The following is a 16,629-nucleotide window of genomic DNA, read 5'->3' as shown; positions in this document are numbered from 1 at the left end:
ATTCTTTCATAAAACCAACAGAGGGCATTGCGGGATATTGCAGTCTCTCCCCAAGTGAACTGTTGGTATAGGAATGATTAAAAGTGACTGCAATCTCGACTACTGCCCGCTGACCCGAGTATAAGCCGAGGTAGACTTTTTCAGCACATTTTTGATGCTGAAAAACTCGGCTTATACTCGAGTATATACGGTACTTTATACCTACTGATCTTCATGTGTGAGAACTGTCAGTATTTGGTCAGAAGCAAATTGCTGTGCCTTACACAAAGTGGGAAAAACCCTACAAATGTAATTTCAGCTTGTGTTCCACTTTGCTAAAGGATGGAAATCAATGATGAGCTTATTAGTTACATTAATAATGGTGTTGCTGTTCTTTGATGTTGTGCTCAGCTTTAATGCTAAGCTTACTGGTGGAACTGAAGCTTGTAATAGAGCTGTCTCTTACCCAAAGGGCTTATAGCAGAAAACTGTGTTATGTCAGAAACAAAGCCAGAAAACCTTAGGGATGTAATATTAAAACTGCAGAGGAATGACAGCTACATACCTGCCAACATTTTGGAAGTAAAAAGAGGGACAAAAATGTTTTTCGCAAGTAGAACAGCAAATTTTCTTGACCACGCCCCTTTCTGTGGCCACACCCCCTAATTAACACGTTCACTTTCCAAAATTTGGCAAGTTATGAAAGTTTGAAAATATTTCTCCTTATTTCAACTGTTTTTTGTGTCTCAAAATTGTTACAAAGTATCTTATTTGCACCTGTTAGCTGTTCTGTGCTCTCTGCCAAAAGCCAATTAAGTGAGAAACTTTGTTTTTTTTCTGGCTGTTCAGTGCAGAGAAAATAGGGACTTTCCAGTACAAATGAGGGACTGCGGGTTGAGCTGTCAAAAGAGGGACTGTCCCTCTGAAAAAGGGACAGTTGGGAGGTATGCAGTTATACAGCAGTGTTTGGGCAAAGCCACAAGGTGCCGTGTAGGCTCTGGTTTGGGCTTGGCGTAAAACTGTGATAGCTTATCCTTTTTTAATTTTTATTGGAAAATTAGCCAGTGGGTTTAAAACATTCTTTCAGTGCAGGAAGAATTCCAAGCATATCCTTTCAGAACAATTAGAACTTCAAAGTTAGCATATATTTATATGAACATTGTAGCTTGCTCAGTTAAAAAAAATTTCCAGAAGGGAAACGTAGTGCTTACCCAGAGTCTTCTGATAGACAAAGGCTTACCCCACTTTAGAACACCATAACCCCTATAGAACCACAGGGATCAAACTGAAATTTTTTTCAAGAGAAATGTGGCAAATTTTGTTCTGCCGTAACTTACAATAGTAGTAGTGAAAATTGTCTAGAGAGTTTCTCTAGAGACTTTTCACTAGAGAATTTCACCATGGATACAATTAGCATGGCAATGTGGACTGCAATTTATGAGGGTTATTTATCAAAGTCTGATTTTTTTTGGTCGCCTTTTAAAGTGGAAAACCACCATTTTTTTGTAGAGAAAAAACTAACATTTTTCGGGATTTATTAAAGTCAGTTGGTGTTAAAAGTCAGAATAAAAAAGCACACCAAATCCTGCTGAGTCAATGGCAGATGTCCTGCTGATATCCTGATCTGTGTTGCGTTTCGTTCAATAACCTGAATATTTTGTGGTTTTAAGGCGTCAAATCCAAAAAAAGTCACAGATTTCAGCGACAAATTTGTATTTGTTTATGTACTTGTATGTATAACTTTACTTATAAAGTTATATATTAAACTCTAAGGGACCAATTTATTAAACTGAAACTCTTTTAGGTCAGGCTTTTTGATGCAAAAAATCTGAAGTTGCTGAAAAAAAGCATGACTTTTCCAGGATTTATGTGACAAAACTGCGACAATTCCGAATCTGAAAATACTTCAGCTAAAACCTGTTGACATCATGTAGAAGTCAATGGCAAATGTTCCTTTTACAACTTGAAGATCTTTCTTTGATTTGTGGTTTTAGAGGTTTTCTGGTGTTATAGTCACTGGCTTTTGTGTGACAATAAGAAAAAAGTCATGGTTTTCACGACATCTGTCACTTTTCCCATTTGTGCTTTAATACGTTTCATGACATTTGTGGTTTTAGAGAAACCACTAAAATGAGACTGTTGCTAAATAGGCCTCTACATATAATAACTATTGAACTTTATATATGAAGACTGCAATAAATGTGGAACAAATATTGAACAAATATACAACAAATATACAACAAATATAGAAGAATATGAAAAATTTTTGAAATAACCAAAAGCTCCAGTTTCATTGATCTTTCCAGGAGATAAGTGTTCTAATTTCTATTTTTACCATTTTGCACATTTTACAGAATGTACCCAAAGTGCTGCACTGCAGGTCAGTTTTTTATTGCCCAGTCCATTAAAACTCTTTTCAACTCTAATTGTTTAGATGCCTATCAATGGAGGCTTCCAATGTGCTAAAACTAGTTAAAGTTACTGTTGAAAAGGAGTATTGGAATGTACAGTACATCTTTGTTCGTTCAACTATGCTTTTGTTGATTCAACTTCTTACTCCCTGAAATTTTGTTTGTCGTAGTCATTGTTTTTTTTTATTATGTCGTTAAAACTTCAGCGGTGAGATCTCGTTAGCATTATTAGTCTGCTCTTAATTTTGTACTTAAGGCAGCCTTAAAGGAGAAACAAACCCCTTATTAAAAAAACCCTACCCCCCACCCCACATAGATCTCCCCCCCAGCCTATCCCGAGCAAATGCCCCTAACTTTTTACTTAGCCCTTGGTGCAGATTCAGGGATCAGAGTTTACAGCAGCCATCTTCCGGGTCCTTTAAGGATACTGGTCTGGTTCACTTAAGCAAAAGTTTAAAGGATGGTCAAAAAAGTGACTTCTTAAATATGGAAAGCATAGTTAAAACTGGGGGGGGGGGCACTTCCCACATTAAGGGGACACATCAGGATTGTCCCCTTAGAAAAAATTGGATTAAAAAAAAAAATTTTTTTATGAATATCACAAATATTTGAGTTTATACGCTTAAATATCTCAAATATCTCAGGATGGACAAAAAAGTGACTTCTTAAATATGGAAAGCATAGTTAAAACTGGGGGGGGGGGCACTCCCCACATTAAGGGGACACATCAGGATTGTCCCCTTAGAAAAAATTGGATTAAAAAAAAATCTAATTTTTATGAATATCACAAATATTTGAGTTTATACGCTTAAATATCTTAAATTTTCCAAGTTTATAGGCATAAAAACCTCGAATACCTAGAATTTATAGAGTTTTTGAGCAAAAACCAACGTCAAACAAACCAAAACTCCCAAAATTCATGTAGGTTAAAAAGATCTTCAAATGGTTAAAGGGATTCTTTTATAGGTCAATACTTAGGGGCAGATTTATCAAGGGTCGAAGTGAATTAGAGGGAATTTTCGAAGAAAAAAAAATTCGAAATTCTAAGTAATTTTTTGGATACTTCGAACATCGAATAGGATACTACAACTTCGAATTCAATTCGAAGTAAAATAGTTTGAATATTCGATAATCGAAATACTGTCTCTTTAAAAAAACTTCGACTTCAATAGTTCGCCAAATTAAACCTGATGAAGTGCTATGTTAGCCTATGTTACAAATCGAATTAAAATCCTTCGATCGATCGATGAAATCCTTTGAATCGTTCGATTTTAATTTGATCGAACCATGGCCAAATTTGCTGAAAATACTTCGAATTTGATATTCCAATTTGAAGTATTTAAATTTCATGGTCGAATTTCGAAGTATTTTCAACTTCGAAATTCGACCCTTGATAAATCTGCCCCTTAGATTACATATTATCTATATAGTTGTTATTAAGCAGGTATATTATCTATATAGTTATTGGTTAAGAAGGTATATTTTCAATATATTATTATTTTAAAAAATGTGCTGGCGAGTCTAGTTTAGTTGCAAATCGCATTAGCTAACAATGTAAAGGAATGATCTAACACTCTGACTAATTTCATGGGTACAACTTTACACTGTAAGCGATCCTTAATATTTTCATTTACTCCCTTAGCAGACTAAGTAGAACAAACAGAGCAAGGATATTCCAGATACTTCATAGACAGACAAATAATGTTTGCAAATAATGTTGTAAAACACTTTGCAAATATACTGTTTCCTGAGAAACAGTAAATCATCATTCAGATTTTGTCATTTCTATACCGTATATACTCGAGTATAAGCCGACCCGAGTATAAGCCGAGGTACCTCATTTTACCTACGAAAACTGGGAAAACTTATTGACTCTAGTATAAGCCTAGACACAACTACAGCCCTGTCTCCCAGCAGCACACATTCTGCCAAAGCGACCCCCCCAGCGATCAACCGGACTTCTTTGCAAAGTTGATGGTGACAGAGAATTGCCAAACGGATTACTGTGTGCATTGTCCCACTGTCCCACTACCATGTGCAGAGGGGTGCTGTGTGATATTGCCATCACTGTTAATCCTTCATATAACCAACAGAGGGCGCTGTGTGATATTGCTATCACTGTTAATCCTTCATATAACCAACAGAGAGCGCTGTGTGATATTGCCATCACTGTTAATCCTTCATATAACCAACAGAGGGCGCTGTGTGATATTGCAGTCACTGTTATTCTTTCATATAACCAACAGAGGGCGCTGTGTGATATTGCAGTCACTGTTATTCTTTCATATAACCAACAGAGGGCGCTGTGTGATATTGCAGTCACTGTTATTCTTTCATATAACCAACAGAGGGCGCTGTGTGATATTGCAGTCACTGTTATTCTTCCATATAACCAACAGATGGCGCTGTGTGATATTGCAGTCACTGTTATTCTTTCATATAACCAACAGAGGGCACTGTGTGATATTGCAGTCACTGTTATTCTTCCATATAACCAACAGATGGCGCTGTGTGATATTGCAGTCACTGTTATTCTTTCATATAACCAACAGAGGGCGCTGTGTGATATTGCAGTCACTGTTAATCTTTCATACAACCAACAGAGGGCGCTGTGTGATATTGCAGTCACTGTTATTCTTTCATATAACCAACAGAGGGCGCTGTGTGATATTGCAGTCACTGTTATTCTTTCATATAACCAACAGAGGGCGCTGTGTGATATTGCAGTCACTGTTATTCTTCCATATAACCAACAGATGGCGCTGTGTGATATTGCAGTCACTGTTATTCTTTCATATAACCAACAGAGGGCACTGTGTGATATTGCAGTCACTGTTATTCTTCCATATAACCAACAGATGGCGCTGTGTGATATTGCAGTCACTGTTATTCTTTCATATAACCAACAGAGGGCGCTGTGTGATATTGCAGTCACTGTTAATCTTTCATACAACCAACAGAGGGCGCACTGTTATTCTTTCATATAACCAACAGAGGGCGCTGTGTGATATTGCAGTCACTGTTAATCTTTCATATAACCAACAGAGGGCGCTGTGTGATTTTGCAGTCACTGTTATTCTTTCATAAATCCAACAGAGGGCGCACTGTTATTCTTTCATATAACCAACAGAGGGTGCTGTGTGATATTGCAGTCACTGTTATTCTTTCATATAACCAACAGAGGGCGCACTGTTATTCTTTCATATAACCAACAGAGGGCATTGTGGGATATTGCAGTCTCTCCCCAAGTGAACTGTTGGTATAGGAATGATTAAAAGTGACTGCAATCTCAGCTACTGCCCGCTGACCCGAGTATAAGCCGAGGTAGACTTTTTCAGCACATTTTGGATGCTGAAAAACTCGGCTTCTACTCGGGTATATACGGTAATTTTTCCATGTATAAGGTAACATATTTTCATATGCTACCAAATCAAATAAATGTCATGTAGATTTCCCTTTAAGAACAAATTGTGTAATGACAGTTTTGCTAATTTTTCTTTTTCAATCAACGTAGTCTTTTTCTCACAAGCTGTGGTGAGCCACAGAAGGCTTCCCTGACAATGCAATAATATACACAATCCACTTGGCTCCCAGCCTTCGTGTAGTGAAACCTATTACCTTGGTGCCTTCTTCTTATGCGGTATAAACTGTTCTATCTTTATTGATTGAATTGGCAGATACTGATTCCCCTGCCATTTTAGTGACTACGTATGCACTTAACTTTATTTCAGTGTTTTGCGCCAAGTCTCTGTTTTTTCGTGGCTTCTAGAGCTTAAGGTCAAATATCCAATTTAATTATAGTATTGTTAGGTAAATAAATTTGCTGAGTTCTGCTATTTCTTTCAGAAGATGTGTGTATCTATTACTTATTCTGATGCACAGCTTAAAAACTAAAGAAACAGTAACAATTATTAAGGCATTTATAAAGAGTTAAGATCCTTTTATTACATTTAATTATGCTGCACCATTAAGTATGTATGTATGTATGTATGTCCTGTATTTATTAACACGATAGAACGTAAACCCCTATTTACTTGTATAAACATGAAGACTTTTCAGCGTGATGACCATGACAAACTTATTCAGGAATTGCACTGTTTCAGAGTTGCTCACATTTTACACAGACAGCAATTCATACAGCAGTAAGGGACACTGATGTCTAAAGTTCAGAACTTGATAGGGTGGCCCCATGCTGCTCACTGTCTCTCTTTCTACCGAGTTAAGAGGACCGGTGGGGTTTTTTGTTGTCTAGTGATTACAGTAAAAAACTTCAAATCAACGTACGATCAAAGTACGATAGTACGATTCGAAGTACAATAGTACGACTTTGGTTTAATGGGAAATAAGTCTTAATAATTCTTTAGTGTCTTTGTGTAATTTGACAGGAAAGCTGTCAGAGATACCTGCTGAAACTGCACACGTATTTCTTTCTTGAGAATAATATCTTCGGGCATTATTTACATGGACAGCGTGACTTAAATATGTCTTACTAAAACAAGAAGGCGTTTGGTTCTTACATAGCGCAGACCAACAGCAGACCCTGCTTGAAGTTTAAAGAAGACCTGTCACCAAGTCAATATTTTTAGACTATAGTCATGTAACTCAGAACATATTGGGTGTCTTTAATTGCTTTAATTCTAATTTCCTGACAGGTATGGTGTAAATGAAATGTACATTGCAGAATCAAAACTTCAAATAAAAAGGCAATTTTATTTAGTGTTATACTGTAAGAAGGTTTATGTTTAATAACATGAAGGAACATTCTTCTTCATATAGTGGAAAGCATATTTGTTGCTGAATGAATGGCTCCACATACTGTTGTTTTTGTTACCGTCGGATATTGGTTGCTACTTTATCAAGTTCCACGATAAGTATTGCTAGTATTTTGTGCACTTGACTGGAATATCATATTTATTTCCGGTGCTCACATTTAAGACTGTATAACCTCTGGGAAACATGAAATGAGGATAGTTTTCCTGACTTCTAACTAAAGATCTTCATTTGGAATTCTGAACAACTGGTTTTATATCATGTTTTTATAGTTATATAAAAAATAAATACATTTATAAATATATAAATATATATATATAAATATAAAAATATATTTTTATATATATATATATATATATATATATATATATATATATATATATATATATATATCTAACAAACAGAAGTCTGTTCCAGTTACAGTTAAAGAACTTCATTTGAAATTCTGAACAACTGATTTTATCATGTTTTTATAGTTATATAAAAAATAAATACATTTATATATATTTAAATATTGTGCATCATTTGACGCAGTAAAAACATAGGGGTTTACCCCATATTGCATATGTTCCTGTGTGCAGAGTACAAACAAAGTCAGGCAGGCAAGGGTCAAACCGAGTAATCAGTCAGAAGGGACTTGGCAGAATCGGAGTCAGATAACAGGCAAGAGTCAGGTTACAGAATTCAGGATAGTCAATAGCCAGGCAGGGGTCAAACACAGGATACAGATAGCACAGGGCTTCAAACACCACAAGGTAACTAAAACCTATAACGGGCACTGAGAAAAAGAAACTGTCACTTTAAATACGTAAAATTTCTTCGATCAAAAAAACCTTTAAAAAATGATGGGGAAGGTCCCCATAGGCTAACATTGTACCTCGGTAGGTTTAAACTGGCGAAGTATGTAGTCAAAGTATTTTTCAAAGAGACAGTACTTCGACTATCGAATGGTCGAACGATTTTTAGTTCGAATAGTTTGAATCGAAGTTGTAGTCGAAGGTCGTAGTAGCCTATTCGATGGTCAAAGTACCCCAAAAAATACTTTGAATCCTTCACTCGAGCTTAGTAAATTTGCCCCTTAGGGATTTTTCCACTATTTTAGGGGCACATTTACTAAGGGTCGAATTTCGAAATGATAAAACTTCGAAATTCGACCATTGAATTGTAGAAATTCGATAGTCAACGTTTTTTTTTGATTGAATGTAGCCATTTTCGATCGAATTCAAATCGTTCGATCAAGCGTAGAAAAGATTTAATCAATCGATGGAGCGATTTTCAAAAAAAAAACTTTGACCTCTAAAAGCTTAGATTAATACTGGCTATAGATTCTAGGAGGTCCCCATAGGTTAACATAGCAATTCGGCAGGTTTAAGGTGGCGAAGTGTCGAAGTCAAAGTTTTTTAAAGAGACAGTACTTCGATTTTCGAATGGTCGGATAAAGTTTTTTCAATTCAAATCGAATTTTGGCCTTTTCGATGGTCAAAGTACCCAAAAATTACTTAGAAATTCGAAGTTTTTGAAATCGAAAATTCACTTTGAACTCACTTCGACCCTTAGTAAATGGGCCCCTTAATGTTCAAACCTTCCAAACTTCAGATAAACTTCGTAAACAGCATCTTACTATTCTTTTGCCATTTTATGTAAGGGAGTTTAATCTAAGTTTCATTGAAAAATAGGGTTTGCTTTTGATAAACATTTTTAAAAATTCAACCTTGGTATCTGACCAAGCATAAAGTGCCTAGGGGGATTACACTAAGTGGTAAATGCTTCAATAGTTCAAGATTTCAGAATAGCATATCTGTAATTCAGAGCACCATCTATTACTCCTGACAGGGACTTTGTGCAAGAAGGGTTTATGTTAGATATGAAAAGCAGCACTTTATCTAAACAAATATATATATATATATATATATATATATATATATATATATATATATATATATATATATATATATATATATATAGTTAGTATGGGTAAAAATGGCTGCAGGCAACTCCATCGAAGAAATAAGAGGCTATGTTGCTGCTGAGAAAGTACAGTTGGGAGATCATAGAGGGCAAGTGAGGTGATATCTGGTAGTGTTGCACTTCACAAAGCCACATTTATTTTTATAAAATCAAATATAACAAAAAAAGCAGAATATTTATGTAGCAGTAGACTAGTCTAATCACTTCTAAAAATTCACTTTTCCAAGTTTCTGCACCTAAACGAGACTTTATTGCTCTGTCGTCCGATAATATTTTATATATTTTTTTTTATTAAGGGTGTAGTCAATTGTCCTTGTTAATTATAAACAAGCAACAAGGCTATTGTCCAGCCTTGTGTTGTAATCTAAATAAGCCTGCTGAACACAACACTGTCATTGTAGAAACATAGCCTGGCATTCAATGAATTATCTCTATCAAAAACATATTTTACATGTCATGTACTCAAGTGGTAATATAGACTTAGCTCAAACCAAAAAATGCCTTATTAACTCTTGCTGCTTTACTTACCAGAAGAGAAGACTCCCTTATTGTGGGAGTGGAAGTGTACAAGCTATGCACATCTAAGGCTGCTAAAATCGCATAAGTTGTATCCACATTAAGTTCCCCCATCATGTATTTAAAAAGTACGGTATGCTTGAAAAATGCATGTGAGCCTTGAAACGTTGGCCATGATTAAAATATTATTTGTAAAATTCAGTGGTAATATATGTCTGGATTCTCGAGTTTTCTTTATATACAGTATGAGTGTGGGTTTATTTGCAGGGGTTCAACTTGAACTGCTGTCTGTTTTTTTTAGCCCAAATTAAATATGTAACCAGCCCCACTGCATCTGCTCATGAGACAAACAACAAAAGGTAATATATAACCCATTATGACATGAGCTTATTTAGTTAAGCATATGTAAAAATGGAGCATAAACACTACCAGAAATAAATATAAATACAATCAGACATATTTATTTTTACAGACTGAAAAAAAGCCATGACATTTTGACTATTTTTTAAAATCCCCCTAGGTTCTCAGTGTCGTGCCACCCCTCCCTCATCTTGTTCTATTGTCAAGAGATGGGGCTTGAAATCCCTCTGCTTTTCATAGTGGGTGGTTCATGGACACTCTGGAAAGTTCTAAAATCTATAATTTCACAAAGGAACAAGGGAGGGGGTTGGTTTTCTTTTACATCAGTGGAAGCAGGTATGTGTGTAACAAAAAGAGTTTATTTTTGGAAGTTCAGATAGTGTTTAAGCACCTTTTCTAAATAAGCTAAAAATTTGAATTGTTGAATAACAACCTAACTTATTTTTGTCATTGCATCACTGAAGTGAGATGCATTAATTACATAGTAAACACATATATACAGTAACTAAGCAAAATAGATGGTTATATTTTTCACTGCAAAATCCTGGGCAGATGTGATCATGTATAATTATCATATTCTATGTTGGTAGGATATTTCAGCAGGAGATGACCATAAATTAGCAGCTTGATCGTGCTGTAGATGACTAGCTCCATGTGTGGGTGTAAAGATAATGTATAAGAGGGGTGGAGATATGGAAAGGTCAGGCATGAAAGCTACAAGATATGTACAAAACTTCAAGCCAACTGCTAAACTGTTGTCACAGGAATGACATATAATGCAGCCAAGCAGAGACAAAATGAAAAATTGTCTTTCTATATATATGTGTAGCTTGAACAGAACCAATTAGAAAAGAACAAGAAAAATTAGAAGACATCTTAAACTTTCTGAAGACTTAAGGTGACACTAATTGGAAAGAACTTGGAATTTAATTGATTTTATTTTACTTTGCATCAAAAAGTTCAGCCAAAGTTGATACTGTGCCCAGTGTAGGTGTAGCAGGATCTTTCCTATAATGCACCAAAAATATATTTAAAGAACTGCCAGATCTACCAGAAAATATTGACTCTTATGCAGAAAAATCTACTTGTTACTGTATCTGAGACAGCAGACAATAATTTTCTATTTTAGTCAGGTAATCTGCTGTATAACTGCAGCAGGTAAAATCACGCTCCCTGCATTAGAAAAGCCGACTTTCCAGTTTTATATCTTGAAATTTGACTGGGATACTGTCATGGGAAATAATGGGTTTTTTTTCAAAATGAATCAGTTAATAGTGCTGCTGCAGCAGAATTCTGCACTGAAATCCGTATCTCAAAAGAGCAAACAGATTTTTTTATATTTAATTTTGAAATCTGACATGGGGCTAGTCATATTGCCCTGTTCATGTCTTAGATGACTGGAGCTAGAAAGCACTGATTTAGGCTTTAGGCATTACTTTTACCAAATGCTGGTGGGATTATTTATTTATTAAGTCTGTCCATATAAATGGTACTGTAAGTGGTAAGCAATTTGTGTATAAAAAATGGCAAATGGTTAGTGGTCCAGCTTTACTTTTTCTTGACTGCCATTGTTGCAGAGTAGAGATGTGAAGATCCTAATGACTAATACATACTTATCTGGAAATGCAAGGCAAATCAGTTGAGTAACTCTGACTCATTGACAGCAAATATCAAGCTATTGTGTGAGCAGGCATTGTCATCAAGTAGTGTCTTCCCAGATAGATAGATATAAAAGACAGGTTGCTGTAAAACAAGATTCATTATTTGACCTTCTTTTTGTTATATATGTTTTGCTTGCAACAGGATTCTTATCACATAGAAGCAGATATTGGAGAAAATAAAATAATAAAAGTAACATTTACACATTGGGTAGATGTCATCGCCTTTTATGAAGAGAAAGAAAAAACGCTCATTTAAAATGGGGCCACTAATACATTTCTGCATTGATACCAAATTGTATGAACATGAAAAATTATTTTTACCAATTTGAAAAATGCCCATAAAAGTACAAAAACTTTTTTTTTCTGGTAGAGTCTTTAAATTGTACTTGACTACTCAAAGTGGTCGATTCTATTCCGGCAAATTGACACATTGATTTGCTTTGATGAATGTGCCAATTCATTCAAAACTTTCCTGAGTGTGGGAAAAATCATCCTGACAAACATAAAAGTGTTTTGAATATTTGTAAATCTTTTCCTTAATGTGAGAAACTCATTCATTGTTTATACTTACTGTTGAAGGTGCTGTTCACCTTTAAATACTTTTTTTTAGTTCAGTTGGTTTCAGATTGTTCACCAGAAATAAAGACTTTTTCCAATTATTTTCTGTTTTTTTTAAATATATTTATTTGTGATCGTTTTTCTAATTTTGAAGTGTAAATTTTCATTTTTAAACTTGTAAAGCAGCTGGGGGGGGGGTCGCAGAGTCTTTACTGTTGTAAATTGATATATTTAGTTGGATACATTTGTTATCTTTGTCCCTGATGAGCAGAATTTCCGAGGCAGCTGTTAGAATTGATACAATAGTTATATATTCCATAGATACTGATGAGAAATGTATCAATTAAGTGTATCAACTAAATGTAGCAAATTGTAAATAAATGAAGCCAATTGTAATTTTTCAGGTCATTGAGCTACCAGACTGAGAAACTAGATACAGGAACATTAAGGGGGTTATTTACTAAACTCCGAATACAAAAATCACGAAAAATTCATGATTTTTTTTTCATAAAAGCAGACTTTTTAAACAATCACACATTTTTTGGAATTTATTAAACCCCAAGGATGGAAATGTCAGAATCTGAAAATCCGGCATCTCAGACCTGTCGAGGTTGCGTATAAGTCAATGGGAGAAGTCCCAATGATTTTTTGATGTGCGCTGGATTTCATGCAATACCCTGAAATTTTCTGAGTTTTCAGGCAAAAATCAAAAAAATTCCCCAAATTTTGAAATTCCAAAAAATTTGTGAAAATTGGGTGAAAAATCCAAAAAAAACTTGAAAATCAGAATTTTTCCTGCTAAGCAAATTTTTGGTAAAATATAATAATAAATAAGCATAAAAACCTGAGCGGATTTGACTGGCGTTTGTAGCAGAAAATATTGAGATAAATAACCCCCTAAACTTTTAACTTAAATGTTTCCATTAGTAGTGCAGTTAGCCATGTAAAAGCCTGCATGTTTGTAAAGTTGTGTATATTTGTTAAGGTGTTTTTGCCTGTAGCTCGAAAGAGGGGGGGGCGTCTCCGTGGGGTGGGGGTAGGGTTTTATTTTGGTAAAGGGTTTGTTGCATGAAGTCACATCTGTAATAGAAGCTTATGCTAGAGGGCTGATTCTATAATCTCATGTAATGTAAATGTGAATTAATTATTAATCAGCCTTGTATTGTGACATTTATATTCTATATATTCAGAATATTGCTTTTGCCTAAGTAATGATAGATAGATAGTTCCCTATTCTGTCCACAAATCTTTCAGCAACTTCTGTTTTTAGAACTGCTGTCCTACCCTAGTATTCAAATACAAATATGTTGGCAAATGTCAGTGCCAGGAGGGATAACAGTGGGATATCCGGTGCAACCCGTAGCGCATTCCACAATCTCATTTCACAGTAACATAAAAATCATTTGACTTTGATATTAGTGTATGCTGTGTAATGCAGTATGTACAGTATGTTAAAGGAGAAGGAAAGGTTCAATTTAACTAAGTAAGCCTTATTAGAAAGGTCCACCTAAATATACAAGTAAACCCTCAAAGTAATGCTGCTCTGAGTCCCCTGTCAAAATAAACACAGCATTTCTTTCCTTCTATTGTGTACACATGGGCTTCTGTATCAGACTTCCTGCCTTCAGCTTAAACCTCCTTGCCCTGAGCATGAGCATGCTCAGTTTGCTCCTCTTCCTTCTATGCTGTAATCTGAGCCCAGAGCTATAAGTGAACAGAGACTCAGGCAGGAAGTGATGTCACACCAAGCTAATACTGCAGCTGCTATCCTAAATAAATAGAGAGCTTCTATAGCTTTTTACTCAGGTATGGTAAAATATTCTTCAAAATAAATATAGCATTCTAGCTTGCACTACTGCAGCTAATCTATTGGCAATAAAATGCCTCCGTAGCTTTCCTTCTCCTTTAATGTTCCCTTTCACAGTAAGTAGAAAAAGGTAATCATAGCTCATGTGTCTACAACATTATAATTGTATTTACAGAAATCCATGGATCATTGAATGTTGTCAATAGTTACTTACAGCAGGAATTGCGATTAGAACATTTCTGGCAGTGATTTTTTTTTAAGTTTATTGCTGGCCAGTGAGTGTTCCTCTTGCTTTATCATTATTAATGTTAGGGTAGTGTTGAAAGGGCGTGTTTGGGGTGCCCATCATGAGTGGCCACTTTAGGAAAATATCACAAAGCTTTATTTTGTTAACTGTATGATACAAGTTGGATTGTTAAGCTTTTAGTAAGATGCTGGCATATATAGTTGGTCATTCATGAATGACATGCCTTTTTTCCACTGAGGATGGGGTCCAGCTATCCCTCAGTGACAAGGGCTATAGCCTGTTCTATTGTTATTGGTACAATCAGAGATTTTTTTTATTAGTTAAAGTGGACCTGTCACCTACACATAAAAAGCTGTAGAACAAAAGTAATTTGCAAATGAAACATGGTACCCAAAATGTTTTTTTCATTAAAGCATCCATACATTTTATAAAGGAGTTTAAATATCTAAGCTGTCAATCAAATATTACCTGCCCCGCGTGGGGCAGTCAATTACTTTCACTTTCCATTCAGCACTTCCTAGATGTCACTGCTCTCCCCACATTCTCCCTCCCTCCTCACACTCTATAATTGTGTAGGCCAATGTGTATGGGCATTAGGCACCCCATTCGGGCACATACACAAGATTCTGGGGTGATATGCAACTTGTCTTAAAGGAAAACTATACCCCCAAAATGAATACTTAAGCAACAGATAGTTTATATCAAATTGAATGACATATTAAAGAATCTTACCAAACTGGAATATATATTTACATAAATATTGCCCTTCTACATCTCTTGCCTTGAACCACCATTTCGTGACTGTGCTGCCTCAGAGATAACCTGACCAGAAATACTACACCAATAAGGGGCCGATTTACTAACTTTGAGTGAAGGATTCGAAGTAAAAAAAACTTCGAATTTCGAAGTATTTTTTGGGCTACTTCGACCATCGAATGGGCACCTTCGACCTTCGACTACGACTACGACTTCGAATCGAAGGATTCGAACTAAAAATCATTTGAATATTCGACCATTCGATAGTCGAAGTACTGTCTCTTTAAAAAAAACTTCGACCCCCTAGTTCGCCATCTAAAAGCTACCGAAGTCAATGTTAGCCTATGGGGAAGGTCCCCATAGGCTTGGCTAACTTTTTTTGATCGAAGGATATTCCTTCGATCGTTTGATTAAAATCCTTCGAATCGTTCGATTCGAAGGATTTAATCGTTCGATCAAAGGAATAATCCTTCGATCGTTCGATCGTACTATCTGCGCTAAATCCTTCGACTTCGATATTCAAAGTCGAAGGATTTTAGTTCCTAGTCGAATATCGAGGGTTAATTAACCCTCGATATTCGACCCTTAGTGAATCAGCCCCTAACTGTAACAGGAAGAAGTGAGGAAGCAAAAGGCAGAACTCTGTCTGTTAATTGGCTCATGTGACCTTACATGTGGTTTGTATGTGTGCACAGTGAATCGTACAATCTCAGGGGGCGGCCCTTATTTTTTAAAATGGCAATTTTCTATTTAAGGTTACCCAATGGCACATACTACTAAAAAAGTATATTATTATGATAATGGTTCATTTACATGAAGCAGGGTTTTACACATGAGCTGTTTTATAGTGACCTACATTGTTTGGGGGGTATAGTTTTCCTTTAATAACAGTGTCCACAAAATGGCTCCTGCCTTCGTGATTGTGTAATTCCAAGACTGAAGGAAACAAAATTTAAATAATAAATGTAGGGGCACATTTACTAAGGGTTGAATATCTAGGGTTAATTAACCCTTGATATTCGACCATCGAAGTAAAATCCTTCGAAGGATTTACCGCAAGTACTTCGATCGAACGATCGAAGGAAAAATTCGAAGGACTTTAATCCATCGATCGAAGGATTTTCCTTCGATCAAAAAAAGCTTAGAAAGCTTATGGGGAAGGTCCCCATAGGCTTACATTGATGCTCGGTAGGTTTAAAGTGCCGAAGTAGGTAGTCAAAGTTTTTTTTAAAGAGACAGTACTTCGACTATCGAATGGTCGAATAGTCAAACGATTTTTAGTTCGAATCGTTCGATTCGAAGTCGTAGTCGAAGGTCGAAGTAGCCTATTCGATGGTCGAAGTACCCAAAAAAAACCTTCGAAATTCAAAGTTTTTTTTACTTCGAATCCTTCACTTGAGCTAAGTAAATGTGCCCAGTAATGTGGGTAAGTTTTATTTTGCTCAACTAACATGATAAAAAATCATTTGGAATTATTTCTTAGGGCGACAGGTCCCCTTTAAGTTTGACCGACCTATATTCATTTCTTCTGGTTTGTGTCTCCATTTCTATAGACAAATTGTTCTACTAGTGTAAAGTATCCCCACATAACATTAC

The 16,629-nt window shown here is 35.7% G+C and overlaps 1 protein-coding gene across 2 annotated transcripts in view; it reads left to right on the top strand.

Annotated features, from left to right (window-relative positions):
• fgf13.S (fibroblast growth factor 13 S homeolog) overlaps nt 1-16,629 on the top strand; it is a 186,568-nt gene that overhangs the window by 78,081 nt on the left and 91,858 nt on the right. The window lies entirely within an intron of this gene.

The sequence above is a fragment of the Xenopus laevis genome, chromosome 8S, assembly GCF_017654675.1.
Source record: "Xenopus laevis strain J_2021 chromosome 8S, Xenopus_laevis_v10.1, whole genome shotgun sequence".
Taxonomy (NCBI): Eukaryota; Metazoa; Chordata; class Amphibia; order Anura; family Pipidae; genus Xenopus; species Xenopus laevis.
The sequence above is the reverse complement of the archived record's forward strand: the minus strand, read 5'-3'. Positions and strand labels throughout refer to the sequence as shown.